The sequence below is a fragment of the Pinus tabuliformis genome, chromosome 7 (assembly GCF_031772625.1).
Source record: "Pinus tabuliformis cultivar Carrire ecotype Pingquan chromosome 7, CPIR1, whole genome shotgun sequence".
NCBI classification, from domain to species: Eukaryota; Viridiplantae; Streptophyta; class Pinopsida; order Pinales; family Pinaceae; genus Pinus; species Pinus tabuliformis.
The window spans coordinates 975,292,011-975,307,142 of NC_142293.1; positions in this window are offsets into that span (position 1 = coordinate 975,292,011).

The following is a 15,132-nucleotide window of genomic DNA, read 5'->3' on the forward strand; positions in this document are numbered from 1 at the left end:
TGGGATAGATATTTAGCAAGAGGTTGACGGTGTTGGACCCACCAACATGTCAAGGGGATATCCCTGATAAAAATTCCCAAATAGAACTCAGACCATTTGGTGTAGGAGTCCCAGCAGTGGTTCATAAGGTAATGCCTTGACCGATATGTCACACAGAGGCAAGTAAGATAACTCTGTTAGTAGCAAGGGTGTGAATGATGGAGTGAGTCAAGGAAGGTGTATGAGAGGCTCTAACACTTCGAAGGAAGAAGAAGGTGAAGGTGAGTTCCAGGTTGAAAGGGATCAATCCAAACTCGACTAGGAACACACAACAAAAAAGGACATGCACAACTTCCGGCGGAGTGGTCCACTCAGATGCGGCAGTCACATCATACAGGGTAAGATAACATGTACAACACTATAACATGTACAACACTCGCGGATCAATCTGAGACGAGTGCGACAGTTGTTACATCAAGGTTCATGTGAAAGGTTTTTCCGATGTCCAACAGAGCAGTGGACACAGACAGTGACAACATTAACAACATATGCAACACATTAACATCAATTCATATAATTGCATACAAATCAGTTCATACACAAGTATGTAAGTTAAACAAAATATATCATTAAGGCAACTGGATCAGTCCAACTACAATAACAACATATGCATGAAAATGTGTTGGCTCTTATTATATAAAGAAGTGTAAGTCACAATCATAAAATACACCATGTAAACTTGCTAGTGCCAACAGCGGAACGTTACAGCCACATCTGCCTACTCCTCCAAAGAGATGAACTAGCTTCGTGCAGTGGAGAAGCCAAGGTGCGTTGCAACACTGTCCAAGCTTTATCCAAGATAGTCTTATCAGAAGCTTGGTTGACCAAAAGCCTCTAAAATGAGTTATGAGGGACTATTTATAACAAAGGGTGGGGTGACGCTTGATATTCCCCTTTGTGACAGTTCAACTACCCTCATGACTCTTCACCTACTCTATGACTTTTACATCCAACCATTGACACTTGACTTACACTTGACATGAATCAACATTACAATGCACATGTACTCATGTGAGACAACATGGCTTGAGCAAGCCTTGCAAGACATCACTGACACTCGATCCATTGTGATGAGACCAACTCTTTGACATGCTTGTGATGGTGAAGGTGATGAGCTGATGCTAAGCTTGGTCATCTGTGATGGTGTGCATGCACCTAATGGTGACATCTTGCTGAAGCGAACTCTTGCCTCCATTGCAACCGGTGCATTGGTTTGGCCCCTTCATCCAACTCGTCTGCTAACATGTGCATGGTCTTCTTGGGTACGGTTGAACCAACAACACACTGATGCATAATGTCCGTGCTAATCTTCAAGTGTGTGCTGGTGGTCATGCGCGTCAGCTTGCCAAAGTACATGTTTAGCCCCAGTTGGACTTACTTCTTGTCTTCGACTTGGTGAGTGTGTTGAATGGGCTGGATTGCATGTGTGCACTCAATCACATGCATGTTGTTGGATTCCTTGCATGCGATCAACAACACTGCTCACCATGTCTGCTCTGTGTCAGCTACTGGGATGGATCCTTAACTTGTAGGGGTGCAGTTTCATCCATGAGTGCATGTTGCACCCACCGTTGTTCCTGTTCCTCTTGTAATTCATTCATCTATCTATGTAGCTTCATGTTCTTCCTGAGTTGCTGCTTCAACACATGCAACTCCTTCATTATTCCATCTTCTGCCTTTGCGTGATCTTCATATCACGTCGTCACTTCATAGCCGGAGTCTCCAAAGTTTCTTTCATCATCACTGGACCTACTTGATCTTACAACCTTGTTCCACCTCCATGTTGTCAACAACCCTGCTCTTGCATTCGTCGCATTTGGTATGTTCTCTTCAACTATTGTTCATGATGATGCTCATTGTGATGTTGCTGTTGTCATATCTTGATGTCCTTGTCTACGAACAACTTGATGTCTTCGTGGGTAGGCAAGTCCCTGGACACTTGATCCACTGCATCCCCAAGTGTGCTCTGAACAGTGTCTTCATCTCTACTCTCCTGGAAACTATTATACCTGTACTGCTGAGAGGCAAATGAACACCTGGGATACCTCGAGACATGGAAACACTCATGGTAATCAATCTGTCAGTCGAAACCAAAATGAACACGAGAACTGACTTGCAACATACTTGGGTGCATGATGATGAAGGTTGCGCAATTTCGGCTCGGAGGTCGGGAGACCAACTGCCAAGACTGCACAAGGCACCGTCTAAGCTACTATGAGACTGACTAACTACTGGAACTATGCAATGCACAATCCAGTCTGTTTATTGGAACTGCACAATGCATAGTCCAGTCTGGCTGTTGTTGCCGGGATTGTGCAATGCGCAATTCTAGCTGGGAAGGACTGCTGGCATAGGGACATATTTGCACAATTTCTTGGGCCAAGCAACCACTATCCTCCAGAAATGTGAAAAACAGTCTTGGAGGCCAGTGCTGGGCAGGAATGTGCAAGTTTGGAGAGGAAGGTGAGCCTTCCTTTCCCAGATTGCAATGCAACCTTGGTGAAGGCAGAGCCCGGGCTAAGGTTGCCCCGACTCACCGAAGGGCAACTGAAAGCAAGTAAGTCAGTGAATGCATGGCGACACTAAGTGATAGTAGAAGTGATTAACAATGCATGCAAAACATGAATGAAAGATTCATCAAACAGATCAACATGCATGTGGGTGAGGCAGTTCGCCGGTTCGACAAATGTCCATGCAAAATAGTTTCATTGCATGCGACAGCAGTGAGATAGCAATGAAAACTGAAACAGAGCTAGGACAAGCTAGTATATATGTAAACGATAACAAGCGTTCAAATAAATCAAGCAAAAAGTACTCCCACAAGCGAAAACAAAAAAAGCGACAGAAATGTAGCACAAGGCATGGGAAGTAGGGTTACCCCAAAATAGTTGAGTTGAATGTGCTGAATGCTCCTATATGTGATGTGGTATGTCAGAGCTGCAAGGTTAATGTGAGGAATGAGCTCTACAGCGTCCGATTGATGATTTTTGATAACATCAAGGTTGCGACGTGCATGCCACGAATCTAGGGGAAGCGACACTTGGTGGGAGGTTTCGGAATTTCTCCTTGCATGTAACCTCCATCTGCCAAACATAGATCCCTGAAACAAGGGATGCCTTTGCATGCTACCTTGGGAGAAGTAGCCCATGCATGCAAGTCTTTTTTGCTCAGTCCCGGAGGGAACCGGTCAACTCAGCTGCACATGCAAGAGACTACTCGATTGCTGGAGAAAAATGCACATTTCTGGCTGGGAGATGGGATGGCTTCCCAATAGATTTGCACAATTTCTAGGCAGAGCAGCTGACTGCTGCCCAGATTTGCGCAAATCTTTGGCTTAATAGCTTGCTGCTAGGAAAATTTGCGCAAATCCTATTGGGAGGGTTGGTTGGCAGGATTGCGGAATCCTGGAGCCCAACAGGTTGTTAGAGAGGATTGCGCAATTCCTGGAGGGAAGGCTGGTTTCCCTACAGAAATGCGCATTTTTCAAGGGGAAGCTACTTAGCCTGTAGCCGGGCCAAGTCCGGATGAACAACCTGTGAGGGGAATGGATCAAGTTTTGACCGACAGGCTGTCTTTGTACAAGAAAGGCATTGAAGCTTGTGAACTTGATGAAGCAAGGGAAGTTGTTGTGAAGGTTGGAATGGAGGCTCCAAAACAAGTCTAAGGAAAAATCTTGGAGGGTGATTGTAGCCACTACAACACTTGGCGACATACTGGTAGAACTCCAGCTCTCTGAATGGACCTTGTTCGTGAAAAGCAAGTCTAACACCTTCGGAAGTATTGTTCAGTTTTCAGCTCATCTTGGTTTCACACTAACTTGATTGTAAGATGTAGCATCTGCCAAACCTTTGGTCGATTAGCACACATTCCAAGCCAAGGCAACACAATTGTTTCGATTGAGGTTGAGGGGTATATAGGTGCACAAGCAGTATAGTCGTCAGAGTCTTAGTTTCATCTCTGGTGTTTCTCCACTACCAGTAGGCCTGGACAGTACCCTGGTGGAGTCACATAGGAACACAAGCAAAGCTCCGTTGCCAGCGAGCCTGGTTAGTACCCCGACAGAGTTACTTGCACCACCTGCCTACACAGGAAGCCTTTCTCTTCTTTCGCCTTATTCATTTTTCATTTTTCATTTTCATTTTTTTCATCTTTCACTATGCATATCACTTATTCATTTCAGAGGCAGAAGAGGGATCCCGACTTATTGAGAGCAGAAGAGGTTGTTCCAATAGAGAAGTAGTTTATTGTATCTCTGACGTGCATGTTAAGGTTTTCCCCCTTACCTTACTCTACTTGACTGAGCTAACAAGGGTTAACCCAAAAACAATCGACTAGAGAAGGTGACACTAGTTAATGCACAAGCGTTGTGTTTACACCAAGGTTCACTTCGAACAATACGTATTTTCCTTCGACGTATCATGGACTAAAAGTAACAAGCTCATCATACAGAGGCAAGATGACAGATAACCAAGTAGTGATAGCTGTACAAGCCCTCTTGTACTTTACCCAGCTTGCTTCAAGAGTCATACATGGTTTCATGCAAAACTAACCTATGAACAAAAAAAGCGAATGAACTAACAATCAACAAAGAAAAGAAAGAGTAGAAGCAAAAAATGAAACTGAAGCAAGTAAACAAATAAGCAAGAAAACAAACAAGAAAGCAAAGAACCTAAGCAAACAACTGAAATAAAAAACTACTCCTACTCCTACACTAACGTTACATGGGCCTGATCACGTGAAGTGATACTTCCAATGCATCCACCGGTGCATTGGTAGACCCGTGTTGGTGAAGGCTTGGTCCACGAGCAACCCAATTATGCAAACTAGCAAGCAAGAAAGATATAACAATGAAGACAACCACACTTCATGATTGAAAGTGCCCACAGGACATAAGTGAGTGCATGTGCATGACGAGCAGTCTGCAGACTTATCATGGTGTTGTGTGACACTACGTGAAACTTTGAAGCATAAGCACATCCTTGACTATGACATGAAAGCAAACGAAAGAAATAAAGATAACTTGTGTCGCACACGAGTGCTTGCAATGTAAGACTCCTCTAATGCATGAGCAATGGGATCGTGCAATCTGAGTGGAGGAAGTAAAATCTGAGTGTTAGATTGATCTTGAGTGCATACAGATGAGTGATGAGGAGCCTTGAGTGTTTGAATAATTTCTTGATTAGAAGAAAAACGAACCTTAGGACAACGAGGGCCTGACATAACCTTCAGCTTCGGCTGAAGTGCCTCGATGGTTTGTGGAGTTTCGAATTCATTGAGAGATGTATCTTCCTAGACCAGTGGCTTAGATGGACTAACAACAAGTCAATCAACATCGTGATCAGATGATGAGGTGAAGAGATCAGGACAACCAAGATCAGAAAATTCAAGATGTTGGTTGGCCTCCTCATGGTTTGATGAATCACACAGAGTGGTAGATGAAGAGGAAGGATGTTCACCCTCTGTGTTTTCGAAAAAAGAAGATGAAAGATCAAGTGGATTTCCAATGAATGATTGGTCCTCTCTGTTGTTGGATGATGGGCTAACATACAATGTGTCCTACGAAAGATCAAAAATGGGTGCATCCATGGATGAAGACACACATGTGAAATCTTGGATGACAGGTTCACCAACGATGTTAGGAAAGAACAAAGGGGGCTCGGACGGAAGGGAGTCATCCTTTGCCGAGTGTTGATGCTCAAGCTCCCACTCATACCCTTCATGAATGATAGTGAATGTTGGTTGTGCAAAACCAACTTCGTCAGTGGGTTGTTTCTCGTTCACAACAAGTGAAGAGTCCCGAATGGACAGACACAAGACAACATCATCCGAAGGAACAACCGGGTGTGAAGACAGGGGTCGTAGAAAAGAATGCATATAAGGACTTGGAGGACTCACAAACAAATCTGCGTGAAAATTGAGTGAAGTGATGTTGGGAGGGTGTGAAGGATGAACAGGTGTGTGAGCATGATCCACAACATCATTGGGCATTGGTGGAGCTGTTGAATAAGAGGAAGGCAGACAATCAGTTCAGACAGTGCCCACTTCCACATGAGATTGCACATCTCCATCAACGAAGAATGTTGAGCGAGGCTTGATCTAAAACTTTCTCTTGGGACAGGGAAATTTCTTAATGAAGTACTCGAACTGTTCCCAATGATAAGAAAATTTCATCTGGCTCCTCAGAGCTTGAAATTGCACGTCACAGAAGCACTGCCAAAAATCAATAACGAATTCATGTGGAGCCATCTGTTGTTGTAACAGTTTCCGGTCGAGATGGTCTGGATCAAAATGATAGAACATGTCTTCAATAAGATCATAGAAGTGCTCAAATGAGTGCACGTGTTAGCCGACAGGCTGAGCACCCAACAAAATGGAGATTCGCGAAGTGTGTATGCAAGCAGCAAACCGACCTATTCGTCAGAAAACTCATCTTCCTCATGAATCATGGAAAGAAAGTTATGTAAGTGCTCAGGCCAGGCCACTTCGCCTTCACCATCATACGTGTGAGTGGACAAGAGATCGAAAAGCTTCCCCGAGATGGAGACATCTTCACGATTCAAAAAACACCTTGGGGGAAGAAGAGTGCAAGACTCCATGAAAGATATGCAAAGGTTCAAAACTAGATGAAAGGACATAACTTGTCATCAGGCCCTCCTTCTAGCGCCAGAAACGTTGACGGTGTTGGACCCGCCAGCATGTCAAGGGGATCTACCCAGTAAGAATTCCCAATTAGACCTCAGACTGTTTGGTGTACGAGTCCTAGCAGTGGGTCATAAGGTAATGCCTTGACCGCGATGTCGCACAGAGGCAAGTAAGATAACTCTGTTAGTAGCAAGGGTGTGACTGATGCAGTGAGTCAAAGAAGGTGTATGAGAGGCTTTAACACTTCGAAGGGAGAAGAAGGTGAAGGTTAGTTCCAGGTTGAAATGGATCAATCCCAACTTGGTTAGGAAAACACAACACAAAAGGACATGCACAACTTCCGGCGGAGCAGTCCACTCGGATGCGGAAGTCACATCATACAAGGTAAGATAACACGTACAACACTCACGAATAAATCTGAAACGAGTGTAACAATTGTTACAACAAAGTTCAAGTGAAAGGTCTGTCTGATGTCCGACAGAGCAGTCGACACAGACGGTGAAAACATTAACAACATATGCAACACATTAACAACAAGATTCATATAATTGCAAACAAATCATTTCATACACAAGTACGTAAGTTAAACAACATATATCATTAAGGAAACCTGAGCAGTCCAACTACAATAGAAACATATGCATGAAAATGTGATGGATGTTATTATATAAAGAAGTGTAAGTCACAATCATACAATACACCATGTAAACCTGCTAGCCCCAACAGTGGAATTTTACAGCCACATCCGCCTGCTCCTCCAAAGAGATGAACTAGCTCCATGTAGTGGAGAAGCCAAGGGGCATTACACTGTCCAAGATTTATCCAATATAGTCTTATCATAAGCTTGGCTAACCAAAAGCCTCTACAATGAGTTATGAGGGACTATTTATAGCAAGGGCGGGGGTGACCCTTGACATTCCCCTTTGTGACAGTTCAACTACCCTCATGACTCTTCACCTACTCTATCATTGTTGCATCCAATCATTGACACTTGACTTACACTTGACATGACTCAACATTACAATGCACATGTACTCATGTGAGACAACATGGCTTGAGCAAGCCTTGCAAGACATCATTGACACTCGGTCCGTTGTGATGAGACCAACTCTTTGACATGCTTGTGATGGTGAAGGTGGTGAGCTGATGCCAAGCTTGGTCGTCTGTGATGGTGTGCATGCACCTCATGGTGACATCTTGCTGAAGCGAACTCTTGCCTCCGTTGCAACTGGTGCATTGGTTCGGCCCCTTCATCCAACTCATCTGCTAACATGCACATGGTCTTCATGGGTATGTTTGAATCGACAACACACTGACGCATAGTGTCTATTTTGATCTTTAAGTGTGTTTTGGTGGTCATGCGCATCAGCTTGTTGAAATACATGGTCAACCCTAGTTGGACTTGCTTCTTGTCTTCGCCTTGGTGAGTGTGTTGAATGGGTTGGATTGCATGCATGTGCTCAATGACATGCATGGTGTTGAATTCCTTGCATGTGATCAACAATACTGCTCACCGTGTTTGCTTTGTGTCAGCTTCTGGGATGGATCCTTAACTTGTACGGGCACAGTTTCATCCGTGAGTGCATGTTGCGCCCACTACTGTTCCTGTTCCCATTGTAACTCATTCGTCTGTTTGTGCAGCTTCATGTTCTTCCCGAGTTGTTGCTTCAACACATGCAACTCCTTCTTTGTTCCATCTTCTGCCTTCACACGATCTTCATGTCGTGTCGTCATTTCATAGCTGAAGTCTCCAAAGTTGCTTTCATCATCAATGAACTTACTTGAGCTTGCAACCTTGTTCCACCTCTGTGTTCTCAACAACCCTCCTCTTGCATTCGTCGCATTTGGTATGTTGTCTTCAGCTGTTGTTCATGATGTTGCTCGTTGTGATGCTGCTACTGTGATATCTTGATGTCCTTGTCTACGAACAACTTGATGTCTTCGTGGGTAGGCAAGTACACGGACACTTGATCGATTGCAACCCAAAGAGTGCTCTGAATGTTGTCTTCATCTCTGCTCTCCTGGAAACCATTGTACCTGTACTGCTGAGAGGTAGATGAACACATGGGATACCTGGAGATATGGCAACACTCATGGCAATCAATCTGTTAGTCAAAAACCAAAATGAACATGAGAACTGACTTGCAACATACCTGGCTGCATGATCATGAAGGTTGCACAATTTCGGCGAGGAGGTCGGGAGACCGACTACCAAGACTGACAAGGCACAGTATGGTCTGTTGGGAGACTGGCTGATTTTTGGAACTGCGCAATGCACAGTCGAGTCTACTTGCTGACTACTGGGATTGCGCAATGCACAATTCCAACTGGGAAGGACTGTTGACCTAGTGACATATTTGCACAATTTCATGGGCCAAGCAGCCACTGTCCTCCAGAAATGCGTAAAACAGTCCTGGAGGCCAGTGCTAGGCAAGAATGTGCAAGTCTAGAGAGGAAGGTGAGCCTTCCTTTCCGAGATTGTGCAATGCAGCCTTGGTGAAGGCAGAGCCTGGGGCAAGGTTGGCCCAACTCATCGATGGGCAACTAAAAGCAAGTAAGTCAGTGAATGCATGGTGACACTAAGGGATAGCAGAAGTGATTAACAATGCATGCAAAACATGAATGAAAGATTCAAAAAACAGATCAACATGCATGTGGGTGAGGCAGTTCGTCATTTGGGTGAATGTCCGTGAAAAATAGTTTCATTGCATGCTATAACATTGAGATAGCAACGGTAACTGAAACAAAGCTAGGACAAGCTAGTATATATGTAAATGACAACAAGCATTCAAAGAAATCAGGAAAACAATACTCCCATGAGAGAAAACACAAAAAGCGACAGAAATGCAGCACAAGGCATGGGAAGCAGCCTTACCCAAAAATAGATGAGATGAATGTGTCGAATGCTCCTAGATGTGATGTGGGAAGTCAGAGTTGTAAGGTTGATTTAAGGAATGAGATCTCCAGTGTGCAGTTGATGAGTTTTGATAACATCAAGATTGCGACGTGCATGCCACGAATCTAGGGGAAGCGACATAGATCCTGAAACAATAGATGCCTTTGCATGCTGCCTTGGGAGAAGCATCCCATGCATGCAAGTCTGTTTTGCTCCCAGTCAACTCAGCTGCACATGCAAGAGACTGCTTGATTGCTGGAGAAAAATGCGCATTTCTGGCTTGGAGTTGAGTTGGCTGCTCAGGAGATTTGCACAATTTCTGGGCAGAGCAACTGACTTCTGCTTAGATTTGCGTAAATCCTTGGCTGAACAGCGTGCTGCTGGGAAAATTTGCTCAAATCCTGCCGGGAGGATTGGCTAGCAGGATTGCGCAATCCTGGAGCCCAACAAGCTGTTAGAGAGGATTGCGCAATTCCTGGAGGGAAGGCTAGTTTCCCTCCAGAAATGCACAATTTTTAAGGGGAATCTGCTCAGCTTGCAGCTGGACCAAATATGAGTGAAAAACCCGTGAGGGGAACGGATCAAGATGTGATCGACATGCTGCCTTTGTGTAAGAAAGACACTGAAGCTTGTGAACTTGACGAAGCAAGGGAAGTTGTTGTGAAGGTTGGAAGGGAGGCTTCAAAACGAGGCTAAGGAAAATTTTTGGAGGGTTTTGTAGCTGCTACAACACTTGGCAACACATTAGTAGAATTCCAACTCTCTGAATGGACCTTGTTCATGAAAAGAAATTCTAACACCTCCAGAAGTATTGTTCAGTTTTCAACTCATCTTGGTTTCAGACTAACTTGATTGTAAGGTGTAGCATCTGCCAAACCCTTGATCGATTAGCACACATTCCAAGCCAAGGCAACACAGTTGTTTCGATTGGGGTCGAGGGTTATATAGGTGCACAAGTAGTATAGTTGTCAGAGTCTTAGTTTCATCTCTGGTGTTGCTCCATTGCCAGTAGGCCTAGATAGTACCCCGGTGGAGTCACATAGGTACACAAGCACGGCTCTGCTACCAGCGAGCCTGGTTAGTATCCTGGCAGAGTTAGTTGCACCACCTCCCTGCGTAGAAATCCTTTCTCTTCTTTCGCCTTATTCATTTTTCTTTTTGAATTTTTTACTTTTCATTTTTCACTGTGCATAACACTTATTCATTTAAGAGGTGGAAGAGTGATCTCGACTTATTGAGAGCAGAAGAGTTTGTTCCAGCAGAGAAGTAGTTTATTGTATCTCTGACGTGCCTGTTAACGTTTCCCCCCTTGCCTTACTCTACTTGACTGAGCTAAAAAGGGTTAACCCAAAAACAATCGACTAGAGAAGGTGACACTAGCTAGCGTGCAAGCATTGTGTTTACACCAAGGTTCACTTCGAACAATACGTATTTTCCTTCGACGTATCATGGACTAAAAGTAACAAGCTCATCATACATAGGCAAGATGGTAGATAAACAAGTAGTGATAACTGTACAAGCCCTCTTGTACTTTACCCAGCTTTCTTCAAGAGTCATACATGGTTTCATGTAAAATTAACCTATGAACGAAACAAGCGAACGAATTAACAATCAACAAAACAAATCAAGAGCAGAAGCAAAAATGAAAGCAAAGCAAGTAAACAAACAAGCAAGCAAACAAACAAGAAAACAAACAACATAAGCAAACAAGCATGCAAGCAAACAACTAAAAGAAAACACTACTCCTACTCCTACACTGACGGTACATGGGCCTGATCACGTGAAGTGATACTTACAATGCAACCACCGACGCATTGGTAGACCCATGTTGGTGAAGGCTTGGTCCGCGAGCAACCTAGTTGTGGGAACCATCAATCAAGAAAGATATAACAATGAAGACAACCACACTTCATGATTCAAAGTGCCCATGGCACATAAGTGAGTGCAAGTGCATGACGGGCATTCCACGGACTTATCATGGTGTTGTGTGACACTACATGCAACTTTGAAGCATAAGAACACTCTTGATTTTGAAATGCAAGCAAACAAAAGAAACAAAGATAACTTGCGTTGCACACGAGTGCTTGCAATGTAAGACTCCTCCAATGCATGAGCAATGAGATCGTGCAATCTGAGTGGAGGAAGTAAAATCTGAGTGTTAGATTGATCTTGAGTGTATATAGATGAGTGATGAGTGATCTTGACGGGTACATGAATAGGAATGATGTTCACCCTCTCTGTATTCAGAAAAAGTAGATGAAAGATCAAGTGGATTTCCAATTAATGATTGGTCCTCTCCGTTGTTGGATGATGGGCTAACATACGGTGTGTCCTACGAAAGATAAAAAATGGGTGTATCCGTGGATGAAGACACACATGCGAAATCATGCATGGCAGGTTCACCAACGATGTTAGTAAAGAACGGAGGGGGCTCGTGTTAGAAAATTATATATTACAGAGCAATGGAACACATAAAATATTGCAGAAACATAAACATAGAAAACGCATAAAACAAGAGAGACACAGATATACGTGGTTCACCCAATTTGGGCTACATCCACAGATAAACAACCAATCCTTCTTTTATTATATTATCCAGCAAACTGAAGAGATACAACCTACAACAGATCTGATGTAACTCCCTCTTCGCTCTCAATCTCCTCTCTCTTCCTCACTCAGAATATAGATCTACATAGACGCAATACAATTCCCTCATATATAGTGAGGGGTTGCCTTCTAGGGCAAAAAACCCTAAATTAAACATAACTTCTACCATTAGATCATCCACCTAATGAACGACCCAGATTGACTAGAAATTACTATACTTTTACAAGGCAATTTTACATCTGTTTTTAGCTTCGGGGGCGCTACCCTCGAACCCCCGCCAGGGGACCGCTGGCCCCCAGATCCCCATGGGGGGACAAGTCCCCCCCGCACCCCCCCGCGTGGACGGGTGTACAATCTTCCTGGGGTATACATCCGGCTAAAACCTTTGAATACAAAATATAATCAGGCTCCACACCCAACAATATCCCACTTGGGACTGATTATAGCAACTCCACCGCTGCTTCATTTACTAGACCATGACTCCATTTTGGACCTGGTTGTTTCTCATCTTCTTCATCATACTTGAAGACCAATTGAAACTGAGTAGATTCTCAGTTTCTCCCTGGTTATAACTTTTGTTAACAGATCTGCAGGATTCTGGCTAGTGTGTATCTTTTCCAGCTTAAACTGTCCATCTTCCAATGCTGACCATATGAAATGGTACTTGAGTTGTATATGCTTAGTCTTGGAATGAAATGCAGAGTTATTTGCAATATGTATGGCACTCTGGCTATCACTGTATAACCTGCCCAACTCTTGCTTCTTACCCAATTCATCCAGAAACCTTTGTAACCAAATCTTTTCTTTACTAGCCTTGTAGCAGCAACGTACTCTGCTTCTGTTGTTGAGAGTGCAACAACACTTTGCAGTTTTGAGACCCAACTGACAGTTGTTCCACCTACGATAAACACATACCCTGTTGTGCTCCTCCTGTTATCTCTATCACTCGCCATATCTGCATCAACATATCCTTGTAGAGAAATGTTTGAACCACCAAAGCATAATGCTTGATTTGTGGAGGGGTGTACAATCTTCTTGGGGTATACATCCGGATGAAACCTTTGAATACAAAAGATAATCAGGCTCCACACCCAACAGCTCGAACAGAAGGGAGTCATCCTTCGCCGAGTGTTGATGCTCAAGCTCCCACTCATACTCTTCATGAATGACAATGCATGTTGGTTGTGCAACACCAACTCTGTCAGTGGGTTGTTCCTCATTCACAACAAGTGAGAGTCCCGAATGGACGAACCCAGGACAACATCATCCGGAGGAACACCCGGGTGTGAAGACAGAGGTCGTAGAAAAGAATGCATATAAGGACTCGAAGGACTCACAGCCAAATCTGTGCGAAATTTGAGTGAAGTGATGTTGGGAGGGTGTGAAGGATGAACATGTGTGTGAGCATGATCCACAATATCACTGGGCAGTGGTGGAGCTGTTTAATAAGGGGAAGGTGGGCAGTCAGTTGAGAGAGTGCCCGCTTCCACATGAGATTACGCAGCTCCATCAACGAAGAATGTTGAGTGAGGCTTGATCTGAAACTTTCTCTTGGGACGGGCAGATTTATTATGAAGTACTCGAACAGGTCCCAAAGATAAGAAAATTTCATCTGGCTCCTCGGAGCTTGAAACTGCATGTCATGGAAGCACTGCCAAAAATCAATAACGGATTCATGGACATAATCTAGGTTTCTATGTGGAAAAATCTACCTAGACCCCCTTCAAAGTAATCTCATGTCAACCTAGTGAGCATTGGCATCACTACATATTTTTACCCTTCAGTATAAAATACATAATGACAATATAGAGCATCATAGTCAAAGAGAATGACTTAGCAACAATATTCAGTTTTTTCGATCTAGTGAAAAGAAGGTCTCGTGAGAAGAAGGAAGAGAGGAACAATCAGATAAAGACAAGATTAAGGATTTCTCTACAAAACTCACTTAGAAGAGATAAAGTTTCCTCTAGTTATAAGGAAATCACTTTCAAGATCTACTGTGCTTTTACATGATGTATTGCCTATTTATTTTTCTAGGTGGGTAGTTTTCTACCATCTTCACCTGCAGGCCTTCAATATTGCTTGTAATTTTAGGTAGCTCATAATGTAGCATCTTTCCCTCAATTTTGAATCTCTCTTGTAAGAGGTATATATCAACTGCTATTCTAACTGTTGTAACTTCCATTTCTCTGGCTCCTTGCTAGATCATCATCTAATATAAAAATACCCATTACTATTAAAAAAAACCAAGAGACCAAGTTGAGACCTCCACCCCTTAGAAAAATCCTCATTAATAAAAAATAAGACAAACTCTATATAAAAGCAATAAATGGATCGATATCTCTAAAATAGGCTTATAATGTCATCGATGATCTGAGCAAATTGTAGATTACTCATCCATTTTTATAAGTAGTCAAGATTCCCCAAAAAAGGGAGAATCTCTTCAAAGCCTTAGAAAATAAAGATGTGACTGATACAACAGTAGAAGCAGTGGTTATTACTCACCAACAAACACATCCTGCTACTCCTTTGAAGATATCAAGAAATTTTGTCCTTTATGATATATCATTGGAAACACCAAAGTTTGTATTGCACAACTATTTGACAAATAGTGGTGTTACTAATAATATTATGTCATTATACATGATGTGAGCAATCGGTCTCAATTGTACTAAATATGATCAAATAGGGGAAAGTATTTGTGCAATTGATTTACGAAAGGTACCAACATATGGTGAAATCAAGGATTTTTGTGCATCGATAAGTTTTTCACCTCATATTACTAGAATTTTTACTATAATTGTGGTAAATTTACTTCCAACATATGGTGTGGTATTAGCAAGAGAATGGAGATTTGCTTTAGGAGGATATATAATGAATGATCGCAGTTACATGATGCTCCCAAATAAATAAGGTCAATTAACTAAGGTTCGTTGTGAATAGAGAAA